This window comes from Clavelina lepadiformis, chromosome 8 (assembly GCF_947623445.1).
Source record: "Clavelina lepadiformis chromosome 8, kaClaLepa1.1, whole genome shotgun sequence".
Classification (NCBI taxonomy): domain Eukaryota; kingdom Metazoa; phylum Chordata; class Ascidiacea; order Aplousobranchia; family Clavelinidae; genus Clavelina; species Clavelina lepadiformis.
The window spans coordinates 15,985,874-16,005,482 of record NC_135247.1 but is presented as its reverse complement, the minus strand read 5'-3'; the positions used below and the strand labels follow the sequence as shown (position 1 = coordinate 16,005,482).

General features: G+C 43.2%; 6 non-coding genes across 6 annotated transcripts; all 6 read left to right on the top strand.

The window, feature by feature from the left end:
• The first annotated feature begins 2,567 nt into the window (after positions 1–2,567).
• Positions 2,568–2,649, top strand: Trnas-cga (transfer RNA serine (anticodon CGA)). Its single transcript has one exon. It is a non-coding gene; the product is annotated as a tRNA-Ser (tRNA).
• A 2,949-nt stretch (positions 2,650–5,598) lies between these two features.
• Positions 5,599–5,680, top strand: Trnas-cga (transfer RNA serine (anticodon CGA)). The gene has a single exon. It is a non-coding gene; the product is annotated as a tRNA-Ser (tRNA).
• A 4,855-nt stretch (positions 5,681–10,535) lies between these two features.
• Trnas-cga (transfer RNA serine (anticodon CGA)) lies at positions 10,536–10,617 on the top strand. Its single transcript has one exon. It is a non-coding gene; the product is annotated as a tRNA-Ser (tRNA).
• Positions 10,618–13,565: 2,948 nt separating this feature from the next.
• Trnas-cga (transfer RNA serine (anticodon CGA)) lies at positions 13,566–13,647 on the top strand. The gene has a single exon. It is a non-coding gene; the product is annotated as a tRNA-Ser (tRNA).
• Positions 13,648–16,567: 2,920 nt separating this feature from the next.
• On the top strand, positions 16,568–16,649 carry Trnas-cga (transfer RNA serine (anticodon CGA)). The gene has a single exon. It is a non-coding gene; the product is annotated as a tRNA-Ser (tRNA).
• A 1,721-nt stretch (positions 16,650–18,370) lies between these two features.
• Positions 18,371–18,452, top strand: Trnas-uga (transfer RNA serine (anticodon UGA)). The gene has a single exon. It is a non-coding gene; the product is annotated as a tRNA-Ser (tRNA).
• Positions 18,453–19,609: the final 1,157 nt, after the last annotated feature.

The window sequence follows — 19,609 nt, the reverse complement described above, 5'->3', positions numbered from 1 at the left end:
CTAGACTCACGTCTAGGCCACCAGCTGGCTAGACTCACGTCTAGGCCACCAGCTGGCTAGACTCACGTCTAGGCCACCAGCTGGCTAGACTCACGTCTAGGCCACCAGCTGGCTAGACTCACGTCTAGGCCACCAGCTGGCTAGACTCACGTTTAGGCCACCAGCTGGCTAGACTCACGTCTAGGCCACCAGCTGGCCACCAGACTCTAGACTCTAGGCCACCAGACTCTAGACTCTAGCCTCTAGACTCTAGGCCACCAGACTCTAGACTCTAGACTCTAGGCCACCAGCTGGCTAGACTCACGTCTAGGCCACCAGCTGGCTAGACTCACGTCTAGGTCACGTAAATCCTGAGTATTTAGGAAGCTGTCGGAAGCTGTAAATAAAGTTGCAAAAGTTGCAAAAACTTGCCCTACTAATCACCTAATCCTAATCCTAATCACTTACCTTATATAATATATATAGATATCTATATATAGATATAGTCATAAGTAAAACTAAAATTTATGAATTTCTTCACGTTTAAGGGGTCACTTCCCAATAAAACGACAATTTTGTGCCGGGCAACACAGTGATTGTGACCGTGTCGCACTCAATTCGTCATATTAAAAAAAAGTAAAAATTTTCCGGTCCAATGCGCATGTGACGTCGATGTGGAGTAGTTCGTCGTTGCTTTGACGACAGCTGGTTCCAGGTCTAGGCTAAGTTGTAAATTTTGTGTGGGTTTGAATTTTTGTTTTTTTGGAGTATTTGTCATAAAGTGTTAAGCTAAAAACTTGTTGTAAAGTTTAGGCAATTGTTATAGAAAACTGAGTACAGTGAGACCTCGTTAATCCGGACCACTTCGTTTCGTCAAAAAATGTCGGTTTAGCGGGGTATCCGGATTATCGGAAAGTAAAAAATCAATCAATCTTGCAAATGCAGCACCGTGTTCAAAACGCAGTGTGCACCTTACTCCAATTCTAAGTACCGACTTTCTGGCTGGACAGCAACTAAAATAAAATTATATTTTTTGTATGATCCGACCCAGTGTCGAACCCCAGAACCACTGTATTAAAGACGAATGCTCTCCAAGTGACGAACATTCGGCCGCAAATCGGTTTGACAACCGCTCTTGCATGGCGAAGCATTCCGGCGGGACCAGCAGTCTTGAACTTTCTTTGACCTGTTTCCAATCTTTGCGCAATGCGATATATTAAGCTGATAGCACGATTGAGTTGCAGCAGTATGTCTTCAATAGATTGCCGCACTCAACCGATGTACTGTACGTATTTTTTTGCGACCGCGGAAGTGTTGTTTGTTACTGTTGATGAACAATTTATTTTTTCGTTTCTAAAATACTGTACAGTATTTCATAGTACTGTATGACTAAAAAGCTGTGCGGCTAAAATTTTTTACAAAGCGCAATACTGTACTTTTGAATCAATAAAGACCGCAACGTTATTATGCGTAGATGATCGGCTATTGTTTCGTCAACTAACTACCCAGTGTACATAGTGTATTAGGACAATCGTGAATCATTTTCGCTTAACTGTTAATAATCCGGTTTATCGGATTTTATTGCTATTGATTTAGCACATTTGTTCCAAAACTTTTGTGTCGGAGTCGGACAGCGGGGTTTCCGGATTAAAGGGGTAAAATGCATAGGAAGAAATCCGTTCCCGGCAGTTTTGTGTCGGATAGCGGGGATTCCGGTTGTTCGGGGTCCGGATTAACGAGGTCCCACTGTACATGGATTTTGTCCAAATTAAGACTGTAGACAGACATAACCTAGGTCTTGTTGCAAGCCAAAATTCAGGGTAGGTTTATGATGTAGTTTTGCGTTGGTAGCTTCTTGATTTAATGTACTTTGCATTGAAAAGCCTATCTCTTTGAATTGGAACATGACCCCTTAAGCAAATAACAGAAGTTTACTTTTGTACTTAAAATTTAGTTGAAACTAGCTTATAGTTAATACACTACAGAGACGTAGGCGTAGCTAGGTCTCGAAATCAGCTTGATTTTCATTTAGACTACGCTAGCTTGATTTTCATTTAGACTACGCTTGCTTGATTTTCATCTAGACTACGCTAGCTTGATTTTCATCTAGACTACGCTAGCTTGATTTTCATCTAGACTACGCTAGCTACATTTTCATCTTGTCAGATTTGAAAGTCAGGAGAAGATTCCGGAAACACCGACATGGTGGAATCTATCTAGTGATTCGAGAAAAGTGCCATTTTATCTATTTGCATTTCAAATTAAGCACAGTTGTCGTGGCCGAGTGGTTAAGGCGACAGATTTGAAATCTGTTAGGCTATGCCCGCGTAGGTTCGAATCTTGCCGACAACGCCGATATTACTTTTGCAATTTCATATGGATATTCGGAAAAGTGCGATTTTATCTATTTCATCTATGCATTAAGCACAGTTGTCGTGGCCGAGTGGTTAAGGCGACAGACTCTAAATCTGTTGGGCCCTGCCCGCGTAGGTTCGAATCCTGCCGACAATGCAGATATTACTTTTGCAATTTCATATGGATATTCGGAAATGTGCCATTTTAACTATTTCATCTATGCATTAATCACAGTTGTCGTGGCCGAGTGGTTAAGGCGACAGACTCGAAATCTGTTGGGCCCAGCCCGCGTAGGTTCGAATCCTGCCGACAACGCCGATATTACTTTTGCAATTTCATATGGATATTCGGAAATGTGGTATTTTAACTATTTCATCTATGCATTAAGCACAGTTGTCGTGGCCGAGTGGTTAAGGCGACAGACCAGAAATCTGCTGGGCTCTGCCCGCTTGGGTTCGAATCCTGCCGCCAACGCGGAATTGGAATCACGCTTCCATAAGTGATTTGCGAAAAGTGCGATTTTATCTATTTGCATTGAACATTAAGCACAGAAAGCATAGGGCCGCCGGGTGGAACTCATAGCACAGTGGAAAAACCGGAGAACGTCGACAGACAAGCTGCAGGTTCAAACCAGCGAGCCGCAGAGCGACGAGCCAACAACCGTTTGATGACCATTGCTGGCTAGGCCACCAGCTGGCTAGACTCACGTCTAGGCCACCAGCTGGCTAGACTCACGTCTAGGCCACCAGCTGGCTAGACTCACGTCTAGGCCACCAGCTGGCTAGACTCACGTCTAGGCCACCAGCTGGCTAGACTCACGTCTAGGCCACCAGCTGGCTAGACTCACGTTTAGGCCACCAGCTGGCTAGACTCACGTCTAGGCCACCAGCTGGCCACCAGACTCTAGACTCTAGGCCACCAGACTCTAGACTCTAGCCTCTAGACTCTAGGCCACCAGACTCTAGACTCTAGACTCTAGGCCACCAGCTGGCTAGACTCACGTCTAGGCCACCAGCTGGCTAGACTCACGTCTAGGTCACGTAAATCCTGAGTATTTAGGAAGCTGTCGGAAGCTGTAAATAAAGTTGCAAAAGTTGCAAAAACTTGCCCTACTAATCACCTAATCCTAATCCTAATCACTTACCTTATATAATATATATAGATATCTATATATAGATATAGTCATAAGTAAAACTAAAATTTATGAATTTCTTCACGTTTAAGGGGTCACTTCCCAATAAAACGACAATTTTGTGCCGGGCAACACAGTGATTGTGACCGTGTCGCACTCAATTCGTCATATTAAAAAAAAGTAAAAATTTTCCGGTCCAATGCGCATGTGACGTCGATGTGGAGTAGTTCGTCGTTGCTTTGACGACAGCTGGTTCCAGGTCTAGGCTAAGTTGTAAATTTTGTGTGGGTTTGAATTTTTGTTTTTTTGGAGTATTTGTCATAAAGTGTTAAGCTAAAAACTTGTTGTAAAGTTTAGGCAATTGTTATAGAAAACTGAGTACAGTGAGACCTCGTTAATCCGGACCACTTCGTTTCGTCAAAAAATGTCGGTTTAGCGGGGTATCCGGATTATCGGAAAGTAAAAAATCAATCAATCTTGCAAATGCAGCACCGTGTTCAAAACGCAGTGTGCACCTTACTCCAATTCTAAGTACCGACTTTCTGGCTGGACAGCAACTAAAATAAAATTATATTTTTTGTATGATCCGACCCAGTGTCGAACCCCAGAACCACTGTATTAAAGACGAATGCTCTCCAAGTGACGAACATTCGGCCGCAAATCGGTTTGACAACCGCTCTTGCATGGCGAAGCATTCCGGCGGGACCAGCAGTCTTGAACTTTCTTTGACCTGTTTCCAATCTTTGCGCAATGCGATATATTAAGCTGATAGCACGATTGAGTTGCAGCAGTATGTCTTCAATAGATTGCCGCACTCAACCGATGTACTGTACGTATTTTTTTGCGACCGCGGAAGTGTTGTTTGTTACTGTTGATGAACAATTTATTTTTTCGTTTCTAAAATACTGTACAGTATTTCATAGTACTGTATGACTAAAAAGCTGTGCGGCTAAAATTTTTTACAAAGCGCAATACTGTACTTTTGAATCAATAAAGACCGCAACGTTATTATGCGTAGATGATCGGCTATTGTTTCGTCAACTAACTACCCAGTGTACATAGTGTATTAGGACAATCGTGAATCATTTTCGCTTAACTGTTAATAATCCGGTTTATCGGATTTTATTGCTATTGATTTAGCACATTTGTTCCAAAACTTTTGTGTCGGAGTCGGACAGCGGGGTTTCCGGATTAAAGGGGTAAAATGCATAGGAAGAAATCCGTTCCCGGCAGTTTTGTGTCGGATAGCGGGGATTCCGGTTGTTCGGGGTCCGGATTAACGAGGTCCCACTGTACATGGATTTTGTCCAAATTAAGACTGTAGACAGACATAACCTAGGTCTTGTTGCAAGCCAAAATTCAGGGTAGGTTTATGATGTAGTTTTGCGTTGGTAGCTTCTTGATTTAATGTACTTTGCATTGAAAAGCCTATCTCTTTGAATTGGAACATGACCCCTTAAGCAAATAACAGAAGTTTACTTTTGTACTTAAAATTTAGTTGAAACTAGCTTATAGTTAATACACTACAGAGACGTAGGCGTAGCTAGGTCTCGAAATCAGCTTGATTTTCATTTAGACTACGCTAGCTTGATTTTCATTTAGACTACGCTTGCTTGATTTTCATCTAGACTACGCTAGCTTGATTTTCATCTAGACTACGCTAGCTTGATTTTCATCTAGACTACGCTAGCTACATTTTCATCTTGTCAGATTTGAAAGTCAGGAGAAGATTCCGGAAACACCGACATGGTGGAATCTATCTAGTGATTCGAGAAAAGTGCCATTTTATCTATTTGCATTTCAAATTAAGCACAGTTGTCGTGGCCGAGTGGTTAAGGCGACAGATTTGAAATCTGTTAGGCTATGCCCGCGTAGGTTCGAATCTTGCCGACAACGCCGATATTACTTTTGCAATTTCATATGGATATTCGGAAAAGTGCGATTTTATCTATTTCATCTATGCATTAAGCACAGTTGTCGTGGCCGAGTGGTTAAGGCGACAGACTCTAAATCTGTTGGGCCCTGCCCGCGTAGGTTCGAATCCTGCCGACAATGCAGATATTACTTTTGCAATTTCATATGGATATTCGGAAATGTGCCATTTTAACTATTTCATCTATGCATTAATCACAGTTGTCGTGGCCGAGTGGTTAAGGCGACAGACTCGAAATCTGTTGGGCCCAGCCCGCGTAGGTTCGAATCCTGCCGACAACGCCGATATTACTTTTGCAATTTCATATGGATATTCGGAAATGTGGTATTTTAACTATTTCATCTATGCATTAAGCACAGTTGTCGTGGCCGAGTGGTTAAGGCGACAGACCAGAAATCTGCTGGGCTCTGCCCGCTTGGGTTCGAATCCTGCCGCCAACGCGGAATTGGAATCACGCTTCCATAAGTGATTTGCGAAAAGTGCGATTTTATCTATTTGCATTGAACATTAAGCACAGAAAGCATAGGGCCGCCGGGTGGAACTCATAGCACAGTGGAAAAACCGGAGAACGTCGACAGACAAGCTGCAGGTTCAAACCAGCGAGCCGCAGAGCGACGAGCCAACAACCGTTTGATGACCATTGCTGGCTAGGCCACCAGCTGGCTAGACTCACGTCTAGGCCACCAGCTGGCTAGACTCACGTCTAGGCCACCAGCTGGCTAGACTCACGTCTAGGCCACCAGCTGGCTAGACTCACGTTTAGGCCACCAGCTGGCTAGACTCACGTCTAGGCCACCAGCTGGCCACCAGACTCTAGACTCTAGGCCACCAGACTCTAGACTCTAGCCTCTAGACTCTAGGCCACCAGACTCTAGACTCTAGACTCTAGGCCACCAGCTGGCTAGACTCACGTCTAGGCCACCAGCTGGCTAGACTCACGTCTAGGTCACGTAAATCCTGAGTATTTAGGAAGCTGTCGGAAGCTGTAAATAAAGTTGCAAAAGTTGCAAAAACTTGCCCTACTAATCACCTAATCCTAATCCTAATCACTTACCTTATATAATATATATAGATATCTATATATAGATATAGTCATAAGTAAAACTAAAATTTATGAATTTCTTCACGTTTAAGGGGTCACTTCCCAATAAAACGACAATTTTGTGCCGGGCAACACAGTGATTGTGACCGTGTCGCACTCAATTCGTCATATTAAAAAAAAGTAAAAATTTTCCGGTCCAATGCGCATGTGACGTCGATGTGGAGTAGTTCGTCGTTGCTTTGACGACAGCTGGTTCCAGGTCTAGGCTAAGTTGTAAATTTTGTGTGGGTTTGAATTTTTGTTTTTTTGGAGTATTTGTCATAAAGTGTTAAGCTAAAAACTTGTTGTAAAGTTTAGGCAATTGTTATAGAAAACTGAGTACAGTGAGACCTCGTTAATCCGGACCACTTCGTTTCGTCAAAAAATGTCGGTTTAGCGGGGTATCCGGATTATCGGAAAGTAAAAAATCAATCAATCTTGCAAATGCAGCACCGTGTTCAAAACGCAGTGTGCACCTTACTCCAATTCTAAGTACCGACTTTCTGGCTGGACAGCAACTAAAATAAAATTATATTTTTTGTATGATCCGACCCAGTGTCGAACCCCAGAACCACTGTATTAAAGACGAATGCTCTCCAAGTGACGAACATTCGGCCGCAAATCGGTTTGACAACCGCTCTTGCATGGCGAAGCATTCCGGCGGGACCAGCAGTCTTGAACTTTCTTTGACCTGTTTCCAATCTTTGCGCAATGCGATATATTAAGCTGATAGCACGATTGAGTTGCAGCAGTATGTCTTCAATAGATTGCCGCACTCAACCGATGTACTGTACGTATTTTTTTGCGACCGCGGAAGTGTTGTTTGTTACTGTTGATGAACAATTTATTTTTTCGTTTCTAAAATACTGTACAGTATTTCATAGTACTGTATGACTAAAAAGCTGTGCGGCTAAAATTTTTTACAAAGCGCAATACTGTACTTTTGAATCAATAAAGACCGCAACGTTATTATGCGTAGATGATCGGCTATTGTTTCGTCAACTAACTACCCAGTGTACATAGTGTATTAGGACAATCGTGAATCATTTTCGCTTAACTGTTAATAATCCGGTTTATCGGATTTTATTGCTATTGATTTAGCACATTTGTTCCAAAACTTTTGTGTCGGAGTCGGACAGCGGGGTTTCCGGATTAAAGGGGTAAAATGCATAGGAAGAAATCCGTTCCCGGCAGTTTTGTGTCGGATAGCGGGGATTCCGGTTGTTCGGGGTCCGGATTAACGAGGTCCCACTGTACATGGATTTTGTCCAAATTAAGACTGTAGACAGACATAACCTAGGTCTTGTTGCAAGCCAAAATTCAGGGTAGGTTTATGATGTAGTTTTGCGTTGGTAGCTTCTTGATTTAATGTACTTTGCATTGAAAAGCCTATCTCTTTGAATTGGAACATGACCCCTTAAGCAAATAACAGAAGTTTACTTTTGTACTTAAAATTTAGTTGAAACTAGCTTATAGTTAATACACTACAGAGACGTAGGCGTAGCTAGGTCTCGAAATCAGCTTGATTTTCATTTAGACTACGCTAGCTTGATTTTCATTTAGACTACGCTTGCTTGATTTTCATCTAGACTACGCTAGCTTGATTTTCATCTAGACTACGCTAGCTTGATTTTCATCTAGACTACGCTAGCTACATTTTCATCTTGTCAGATTTGAAAGTCAGGAGAAGATTCCGGAAACACCGACATGGTGGAATCTATCTAGTGATTCGAGAAAAGTGCCATTTTATCTATTTGCATTTCAAATTAAGCACAGTTGTCGTGGCCGAGTGGTTAAGGCGACAGATTTGAAATCTGTTAGGCTATGCCCGCGTAGGTTCGAATCTTGCCGACAACGCCGATATTACTTTTGCAATTTCATATGGATATTCGGAAAAGTGCGATTTTATCTATTTCATCTATGCATTAAGCACAGTTGTCGTGGCCGAGTGGTTAAGGCGACAGACTCTAAATCTGTTGAGCCCTGCCCGCGTAGGTTCGAATCCTGCCGACAATGCAGATATTACTTTTGCAATTTCATATGGATATTCGGAAATGTGCCATTTTAACTATTTCATCTATGCATTAATCACAGTTGTCGTGGCCGAGTGGTTAAGGCGACAGACCAGAAATCTGCTGGGCTCTGCCCGCTTAGGTTCAAATCCTGCCGCCAACGCGGAATTGGAATCACGCTTCCATAAGTGATTTGCGAAAAGTGCGATTTTATCTATTTGCATTGAACGTTAAGCACAGAAAGCATAGGGCCGCCGGGTGGAACTCATAGCACAGTGGAAAAACCGGAGAACGACGACAGACAAGCTGCAGGTTCAAACCAGCGAGCCGCAGAGCGACGAGCCAACAACCGTTTGATAACCATTGCTGGCTAGGCCACCAGCTGGCTAGACTCACGTCTAGGCCACCAGCTGGCTAGACTCACGTCTAGGCCACCAGCTGGCTAGACTCACGTCTAGGCCACCAGCTGGCTAGCCTCACGTCTAGGTCACCAGCTGGCTAGCCTCACGTCTAGGCCACCAGCTGGCTAGACTCACGTCTAGGCCACCAGCTGGCTAGACTCACGTTTAGGCCACCAGCTGGCTAGACTCACGTCTAGGCCACCAGCTGGCCACCAGACTCTAGACTCTAGGCCACCAGACTCTAGACTCTAGACTCTAGGCCACCAGATACTAGACTCTAGACTCTAGGCCACCAGCTGGCTAGACTCACGTCTAGGCCACCAGCTGGCTAGACTCACGTCTAGGTCACGTAAATCCTGAGTATTTAGCAAGCTGCCGGAAGCTGTAAATAAAGTTGCAAAAACTTGCCCTACTAATCACCTAATCCTAATCACTTACCTTATATAATATATATAGATATCTATATATAGATATATTCATAAGTAAAACTAAAATTTATGAATTTCTTCACGTTTAAGGGGTCACTTCCCAATAAAACGACAATTTTGTGCCGGCAACACAGTGATTGTGACCGTGTCGCACTCAATGCGTCATATTAAAAAAAGTAAAAATTTTCCGGTCCAATGCGCATGTGACGTCGATGTGGAGTAGTTCGTCGTTGCTTTGACGACAGCTGGTTCCAGGTCTAGGCTAAGTTGTAAATTTTGTGTGGGTTTGAATTTTTGTTTTTTTGGAGTATTTGTCATAAAGTGTTAAGCTAAAAACTTGTTGTAAAGTTTAGGCAATTGTTATAGAAAACTGAGTACATGGATTTTGTCCAAATTAAGACTGTAGACAGACATAACCTAGGTCTTGTTGCAAGCCAAAATTCAGGGTAGGTTTATGATGTAGTTTTGCGTTGGTAGCTTCTTGATTTAATGTACTTTGCATTGAAAAGCCTATCTCTTTGAATTGGAACATGACCCCTTAAGCAAATAACAGAAGTTTACTTTTGTACCTAAAATTTAGTTGAAACTAGCTTATAGTTAATACACTACAGAGACGTAGGCGTAGCTAGGTCTCGAAATCAGCTTGATTTTCATTTAGACTACGCTAGCTTGATTTTCATTTAGACTACGCTTGCTTGATTTTCATCTAGACTACGCTAGCTTGATTTTCATCTAGACTACGCTAGCTTGATTTTCATCTAGACTACGCTAGCTACATTTTCATCTTGTCAGATTTGAAAGTCAGGAGAAGATTCCGGAAACACCGACATGGTGGAATCTATCTAGTGATTCGAGAAAAGTGCCATTTTATCTATTTGCATTTCAAATTAAGCACAGTTGTCGTGGCCGAGTGGTTAAGGCGACAGATTTGAAATCTGTTAGGCTATGCCCGCGTAGGTTCGAATCTTGCCGACAACGCCGATATTACTTTTGCAATTTCATATGGATATTCGGAAAAGTGCGATTTTATCTATTTCATCTATGCATTAAGCACAGTTGTCGTGGCCGAGTGGTTAAGGCGACAGACTCTAAATCTGTTGAGCCCTGCCCGCGTAGGTTCGAATCCTGCCGACAATGCAGATATTACTTTTGCAATTTCATATGGATATTCGGAAATGTGCCATTTTAACTATTTCATCTATGCATTAATCACAGTTGTCGTGGCCGAGTGGTTAAGGCGACAGACTCGAAATCTGTTGGGCCCAGCCCGCGTAGGTTCGAATCCTGCCGACAACGCCGATATTACTTTTGCAATTTCATATGGATATTCGGAAATGTGGTATTTTAACTATTTCATCTATGCATTAAGCACAGTTGTCGTGGCCGAGTGGTTAAGGCGACAGACCAGAAATCTGCTGGGCTCTGCCCGCTTGGGTTCGAATCCTGCCGCCAACGCGGAATTGGAATCACGCTTCCATAAGTGATTTGCGAAAAGTGCGATTTTATCTATTTGCATTGAACATTAAGCACAGAAAGCATAGGGCCGCCGGGTGGAACTCATAGCACAGTGGAAAAACCGGAGAACGTCGACAGACAAGCTGCAGGTTCAAACCAGCGAGCCGCAGAGCGACGAGCCAACAACCGTTTGATGACCATTGCTGGCTAGGCCACCAGCTGGCTAGACTCACGTCTAGGCCACCAGCTGGCTAGACTCACGTCTAGGCCACCAGCCGGCTAGACTCACGTCTAGGCCACCAGCTGGCTAGACTCACGTCTAGGCCACCAGCTGGCTAGACTCACGTCTAGGCCACCAGCTGGCTAGACTCACGTTTAGGCCACCAGCTGGCTAGACTCACGTCTAGGCCACCAGCTGGCCACCAGACTCTAGACTCTAGGCCACCAGACTCTAGACTCTAGCCTCTAGACTCTAGGCCACCAGACTCTAGACTCTAGACTCTAGGCCACCAGCTGGCTAGACTCACGTCTAGGCCACCAGCTGGCTAGACTCACGTCTAGGTCACGTAAATCCTGAGTATTTAGGAAGCTGTCGGAAGCTGTAAATAAAGTTGCAAAAGTTGCAAAAACTTGCCCTACTAATCACCTAATCCTAATCCTAATCACTTACCTTATATAATATATATAGATATCTATATATAGATATAGTCATAAGTAAAACTAAAATTTATGAATTTCTTCACGTTTAAGGGGTCACTTCCCAATAAAACGACAATTTTGTGCCGGGCAACACAGTGATTGTGACCGTGTCGCACTCAATTCGTCATATTAAAAAAAGTAAAAATTTTCCGGTCCAATGCGCATGTGACGTCGATGTGGAGTAGTTCGTCGTTGCTTTGACGACAGCTGGTTCCAGGTCTAGGCTAAGTTGTAAATTTTGTGTGGGTTTGAATTTTTGTTTTTTTGGAGTATTTGTCATAAAGTGTTAAGCTAAAAACTTGTTGTAAAGTTTAGGCAATTGTTATAGAAAACTGAGTACAGTGAGACCTCGTTAATCCGGACCACTTCGTTTCGTCAAAAAATGTCGGTTTAGCGGGGTATCCGGATTATCGGAAAGTAAAAAATCAATCAATCTTGCAAATGCAGCACCGTGTTCAAAACGCAGTGTGCACCTTACTCCAATTCTAAGTACCGACTTTCTGGCTGGACAGCAACTAAAATAAAATTATATTTTTTGTATGATCCGACCCAGTGTCGAACCCCAGAACCACTGTATTAAAGACGAATGCTCTCCAAGTGACGAACATTCGGCCGCAAATCGGTTTGACAACCGCTCTTGCATGGCGAAGCATTCCGGCGGGACCAGCAGTCTTGAACTTTCTTTGACCTGTTTCCAATCTTTGCGCAATGCGATATATTAAGCTGATAGCACGATTGAGTTGCAGCAGTATGTCTTCAATAGATTGCCGCACTCAACCGATGTACTGTACGTATTTTTTTGCGACCGCGGAAGTGTTGTTTGTTACTGTTGATGAACAATTTATTTTTTCGTTTCTAAAATACTGTACAGTATTTCATAGTACTGTATGACTAAAAAGCTGTGCGGCTAAAATTTTTTACAAAGCGCAATACTGTACTTTTGAATCAATAAAGACCGCAACGTTATTATGCGTAGATGATCGGCTATTGTTTCGTCAACTAACTACCCAGTGTACATAGTGTATTAGGACAATCGTGAATCATTTTCGCTTAACTGTTAATAATCCGGTTTATCGGATTTTATTGCTATTGATTTAGCACATTTGTTCCAAAACTTTTGTGTCGGAGTCGGACAGCGGGGTTTCCGGATTAAAGGGGTAAAATGCATAGGAAGAAATCCGTTCCCGGCAGTTTTGTGTCGGATAGCGGGGATTCCGGTTGTTCGGGGTCCGGATTAACGAGGTCCCACTGTACATGGATTTTGTCCAAATTAAGACTGTAGACAGACATAACCTAGGTCTTGTTGCAAGCCAAAATTCAGGGTAGGTTTATGATGTAGTTTTGCGTTGGTAGCTTCTTGATTTAATGTACTTTGCATTGAAAAGCCTATCTCTTTGAATTGGAACATGACCCCTTAAGCAAATAACAGAAGTTTACTTTTGTACTTAAAATTTAGTTGAAACTAGCTTATAGTTAATACACTACAGAGACGTAGGCGTAGCTAGGTCTCGAAATCAGCTTGATTTTCATTTAGACTACGCTAGCTTGATTTTCATTTAGACTACGCTTGCTTGATTTTCATCTAGACTACGCTAGCTTGATTTTCATCTAGACTACGCTAGCTTGATTTTCATCTAGACTACGCTAGCTACATTTTCATCTTGTCAGATTTGAAAGTCAGGAGAAGATTCCGGAAACACCGACATGGTGGAATCTATCTAGTGATTCGAGAAAAGTGCCATTTTATCTATTTGCATTTCAAATTAAGCACAGTTGTCGTGGCCGAGTGGTTAAGGCGACAGATTTGAAATCTGTTAGGCTATGCCCGCGTAGGTTCGAATCTTGCCGACAACGCCGATATTACTTTTGCAATTTCATATGGATATTCGGAAAAGTGCGATTTTATCTATTTCATCTATGCATTAAGCACAGTTGTCGTGGCCGAGTGGTTAAGGCGACAGACTCTAAATCTGTTGAGCCCTGCCCGCGTAGGTTCGAATCCTGCCGACAATGCAGATATTACTTTTGCAATTTCATATGGATATTCGGAAATGTGCCATTTTAACTATTTCATCTATGCATTAATCACAGTTGTCGTGGCCGAGTGGTTAAGGCGACAGACTCGAAATCTGTTGGGCCCAGCCCGCGTAGGTTCGAATCCTGCCGACAACGCCGATATTACTTTTGCAATTTCATATGGATATTCGGAAATGTGGTATTTTAACTATTTCATCTATGCATTAAGCACAGTTGTCGTGGCCGAGTGGTTAAGGCGACAGACCAGAAATCTGCTGGGCTCTGCCCGCTTGGGTTCGAATCCTGCCGCCAACGCGGAATTGGAATCACGCTTCCATAAGTGATTTGCGAAAAGTGCGATTTTATCTATTTGCATTGAACATTAAGCACAGAAAGCATAGGGCCGCCGGGTGGAACTCATAGCACAGTGGAAAAACCGGAGAACGTCGACAGACAAGCTGCAGGTTCAAACCAGCGAGCCGCAGAGCGACGAGCCAACAACCGTTTGATGACCATTGCTGGCTAGGCCACCAGCTGGCTAGACTCACGTCTAGGCCACCAGCTGGCTAGACTCACGTCTAGGCCACCAGCTGGCTAGACTCACGTCTAGGCCACCAGCTGGCTAGACTCACGTCTAGGCCACCAGCTGGCTAGACTCACGTTTAGGCCACCAGCTGGCTAGACTCACGTCTAGGCCACCAGCTGGCCACCAGACTCTAGACTCTAGGCCACCAGACTCTAGACTCTAGCCTCTAGACTCTAGGCCACCAGACTCTAGACTCTAGACTCTAGGCCACCAGCTGGCTAGACTCACGTCTAGGCCACCAGCTGGCTAGACTCACGTCTAGGTCACGTAAATCCTGAGTATTTAGGAAGCTGTCGGAAGCTGTAAATAAAGTTGCAAAAGTTGCAAAAACTTGCCCTACTAATCACCTAATCCTAATCCTAATCACTTACCTTATATAATATATATAGATATCTATATATAGATATAGTCATAAGTAAAACTAAAATTTATGAATTTCTTCACGTTTAAGGGGTCACTTCCCAATAAAACGACAATTTTGTGCCGGGTAACACAGTGATTGTGACCGTGTCGCACTCAATTCGTCATATTAAAAAAAGTAAAAATTTTCCGGTCCAATGCGCATGTGACGTCGATGTGGAGTAGTTCGTCGTTGCTTTGACGACAGCTGGTTCCAGGTCTAGGCTAAGTTGTAAATTTTGTGTGGGTTTGAATTTTTGTTTTTTTGGAGTATTTGTCATAAAGTGTTAAGCTAAAAACTTGTTGTAAAGTTTAGGCAATTGTTATAGAAAACTGAGTACAGTGAGACCTCGTTAATCCGGACCACTTCGTTTCGTCAAAAAATGTCGGTTTAGCGGGGTATCCGGATTATCGGAAAGTAAAAAATCAATCAATCTTGCAAATGCAGCACCGTGTTCAAAACGCAGTGTGCACCTTACTCCAATTCTAAGTACCGACTTTCTGGCTGGACAGCAACTAAAATAAAATTATATTTTTTGTATGATCCGACCCAGTGTCGAACCCCAGAACCACTGTATTAAAGACGAATGCTCTCCAAGTGACGAACATTCGGCCGCAAATCGGTTTGACAACCGCTCTTGCATGGCGAAGCATTCCGGCGGGACCAGCAGTCTTGAACTTTCTTTGACCTGTTTCCAATCTTTGCGCAATGCGATATATTAAGCTGATAGCACGATTGAGTTGCAGCAGTATGTCTTCAATAGATTGCCGCACTCAACCGATGTACTGTACGTATTTTTTTGCGACCGCGGAAGTGTTGTTTGTTACTGTTGATGAACAATTTATTTTTTCGTTTCTAAAATACTGTACAGTATTTCATAGTACTGTATGACTAAAAAGCTGTGCGGCTAAAATTTTTTACAAAGCGCAATACTGTACTTTTGAATCAATAAAGACCGCAACGTTATTATGCGTAGATGATCGGCTATTGTTTCGTCAACTAACTACCCAGTGTACATAGTGTATTAGGACAATCGTGAATCATTTTCGCTTAACTGTTAATAATCCGGTTTATCGGATTTTATTGCTATTGATTTAGCACATTTGTTCCAAAACTTTTGTGTCGGAGTCGGACAGCGGGGTTTCCGGATTAAAGGGGTAAAATGCATAGGAAGAAATCCGTTCCCGGCAGTTTTGTGTCGGATAGCGGGGATTCCGGTTGTTCGGGGTCCGGATTAACGAGGTCCCACTGTACATGGATTTTGTCCAAATTAAGACTGTAGACAGACATAACCTAGGTCTTGTTGCAAGCCAAAATTCAGGGTAGGTTTATGATGTAGTTTTGCGTTGGTAGCTTCTTGATTTAATGTACTTTGCATTGAAAAGCCTATCTCTTTGAATTGGAACATGACCCCTTAAGCAAATAACAGAAGTTTACTTTTGTACTTAAAATTTAGTTGAAACTAGCTTATAGTTAATACACTACAGAGACGTAGGCGTAGCTAGGTCTCGAAATCAGCTTGATTTTCATTTAGACTACGCTAGCTTGATTTTCATCTAGACTACGCTTGCTTGATTTTCATCTAGACTACGCTAGCTTGATTTTCATCTAGACTACGCTAGCTTGATTTTCATCTAGACTACGCTAGCTACATTTTCATCTTGTCAGATTTGAAAGTCAGGAGAAGATTCCGGAAACACCGACATGGTGGAATCTATCTAGTGATTCGAGAAAAGTGCCATTTTATCTATTTGCATTTCAAATTAAGCACAGTTGTCGTGGCCGAGTGGTTAAGGCGACAGATTTGAAATCTGTTAGGCTATGCCCGCGTAGGTTCGAATCTTGCCGACAACGCCGATATTACTTTTGCAATCTCATATGGATATTCGGAAAAGTGCGATTTTATCTATTTCATCTATGCATTAAGCACAGTTGTCGTGGCCGAGTGGTTAAGGCGACAGACTCTAAATCTGTTGGGCCCTGCCCGCGTAGGTTCGAATCCTGCCGACAATGCAGATATTACTTTTGCAATTTCATATGGATATTCGGAAATGTGCCATTTTAACTATTTCATCTATGCATTAATCACAGTTGTCGTGGCCGAGTGGTTAAGGCGACAGACTCGAAATCTGTTGGGCCCAGCCCGCGTAGGTTCGAATCCTGCCGACAACGCCGATATTACTTTTGCAATTTCATATGGATATTCGGAAATGTGGTATTTTAACTATTTCATCTATGCATTAAGCACAGTTGTCGTGGCCGAGTGGTTAAGGCGACAGACCAGAAATCTGCTGGGCTCTGCCCGCTTAGGTTCGAATCCTGCCGCCAACGCGGAATTGGAATCACGCTTCCATAAGTGATTTGCGAAAAGTGCGATTTTATCTATTTGCATTGAACGTTAAGCACAGAAAGCATAGGGCCGCCGGGTGGAACTCATAGCACAGTGGAAAAACCGGAGAACGTCGACAGACAAGCTGCAGGTTCAAACCAGCGAGCCGCAGAGCGACGAGCCAACAACCGTTTGATAACCATTGCTGGCTAGGCCACCAGCTGGCTAGACTCACGTCTAGGGCACCAGCTAGCTAGACTCACGTCTAGGCCACCAGCTGGCTAGACTCACGTCTAGGCCACCAGCTGGCTAGCCTCACGTCTAGGTCACCAGCTGGCTAGCCTCACGTCTAGGCCACCAGCTGGCTAGACTCACGTCTAGGCCACCAGCTGGCTAGACTCACGTTTAGGCCACCAGCTGGCTAGACTCACGTCTAGGCCACCAGCTGGCCACCAGACTCTAGACTCTAGGCCACCAGACTCTAGACTCTAGACTCTAGGCCACCAGATACTAGACTCTAGACTCTAGGCCACCAGCTGGCTAGACTCACGTCTAGGCCACCAGCTGGCTAGACTCACGTCTAGGTCACGTAAATCCTGAGTATTTAGCAAGCTGCCGGAAGCTGTAAATAAAGTTGCAAAAACTTGCCCTACTAATCACCTAATCCTAATCACTTACCTTATATAATATATATAGATATCTATATATAGATATAGTCATAAGTAAAACTAAAATTTATGAATTTCTTCACGTTTAAGGGGTCACTTCCCAATAAAACGACAATTTTGTGCCGGCAACACAGTGATTGTGACCGTGTCGCACTCAATGCGTCATATTAAAAAAAGTAAAAATTTTCCGGTCCAATGCGCATGTGACGTCGATGTGGAGTAGTTCGTCGTTGCTTTGACGACAGCTGGTTCCAGGTCTAGGCTAAGTTGTAAATTTTGTGTGGGTTTGAATTTTTGTTTTTTTGGAGTATTTGTCATAAAGTGTTAAGCTAAAAACTTGTTGTAAAGTTTAGGCAATTGTTATAGAAAACTGAGTACATGGATTTTGTCCAAATTAAGACTGTAGACAGACATAACCTAGGTCTTGTTGCAAGCCAAAATTCAGGGTAGGTTTATGATGTAGTTTTGCGTTGGTAGCTTCTTGATTTAATGTACTTTGCATTGAAAAGCCTATCTCTTTGAATTGGAACATGACCCCTTAAGCAAATAACAGAAGTTTACTTTTGTACTTAAAATTTAGTTGAAACTAGCTTATAGTTAATACACTACAGAGACGTAGGCGTAGCTAGGTCTCGAAATCAGCTTGATTTTCATTTAGACTACGCTAGCTTGATTTTCATTTAGACTACGCTTGCTTGATTTTCATCTAGACTACGCTAGCTTGATTTTCATCTAGACTACGCTAGCTTGATTTTCATCTAGACTACGCTAGCTACATTTTCATCTTGTCAGATTTGAAAGTCAGGAGAAGATTCCGGAAACACCGACATGGTGGAATCTATCTAGTGATTCGAGAAAAGTGCCATTTTATCTATTTGCATTTCAAATTAAGCACAGTTGTCGTGGCCGAGTGGTTAAGGCGACAGATTTGAAATCTGTTAGGCTATGCCCGCGTAGGTTCGAATCCTGCCGACAACGCCGATATTACTTTTGCAATTTCATATGGATATTCGGAAATGTGGTATTTTAACTATTTCATCTATGCATTAAGCACAGTTGTCGTGGCCGAGTGGTTAAGGCGACAGACCAGAAATCTGCTGGGCTCTGCCCGCTTGGGTTCGAATCCTGCCGCCAACGCGGAATTGGAATCACGCTTCCATAAGTGATTTGCGAAAAGTGCGATTTTATCTATTTGCATTGAACTTTAAGCACAGAAAGCATAGGGCCGCCGGGTGGAACTCATAGCACAGTGGAAAAACCGGAGAACGTCGACAGACAAGCTGCAGGTTCAAACCAGCGAGCCGCAGAGCGACGAGCCAACAACCGTTTGATGACCATTGCTGGCTAGGCCACCAGCTGGCTAGACTCACGTCTAGGCCACCAGCTGGCTAGACTCACGTCTAGGCCACCAGCTGGCTAGACTCACGTCTAGGCCACCAGCTGGCTAGACTCACGTCTAGGCCACCAGCTGGCTAGACTCACGTGTAGGCCACCAGCTGGCTAGACTCACGTCTAGGCCACCAGCTGGCCACCAGACTCTAGACTCTAGGCCACCAGACTCTAGACTCTAGCCTCTAGACTCTAGGCCACCAGACTCTAGACTCGAGACTCTAGGCCACCAGCTGGCTAGACTCACGTCTAGGCCACCAGCTGGCTAGACTCACGTCTAGGTCACGTAAATCCTGAGTATTTAGGAAGCTGTCGGAAGCTGTAAATAAAGTTGCAAAAGTTGCAAAAACTTGCCCTACTAATCACCTAATCCTAATCCTAATCACTTACCTTATATAATATATATAGATATCTATATATAGATATAGTCATAAGTAAAACTAAAATTTATGAATTTCTTCACGTTTAAGGGGTCACTTCCCAATAAAACGACAATTTTGTGCCGGCAACACAGTGATTGTGACCGTGTCGCACTCAATGCGTCATATTAAAAAAAGTAAAAATTTTCCGGTCCAATGCGCATGTGACGTCGATGTGGAGTAGTTCGTCGTTGCTTTGACGACAGCTGGTTCCAGGTCTAGGCTAAGTTGTAAATTTTGTGTGGGTTTGAATTTTTGTTTTTTTGGAGTATTTGTCATAAAGTGTTAAGCTAAAAACTTGTTGTAAAGTTTAGGCAATTGTTATAG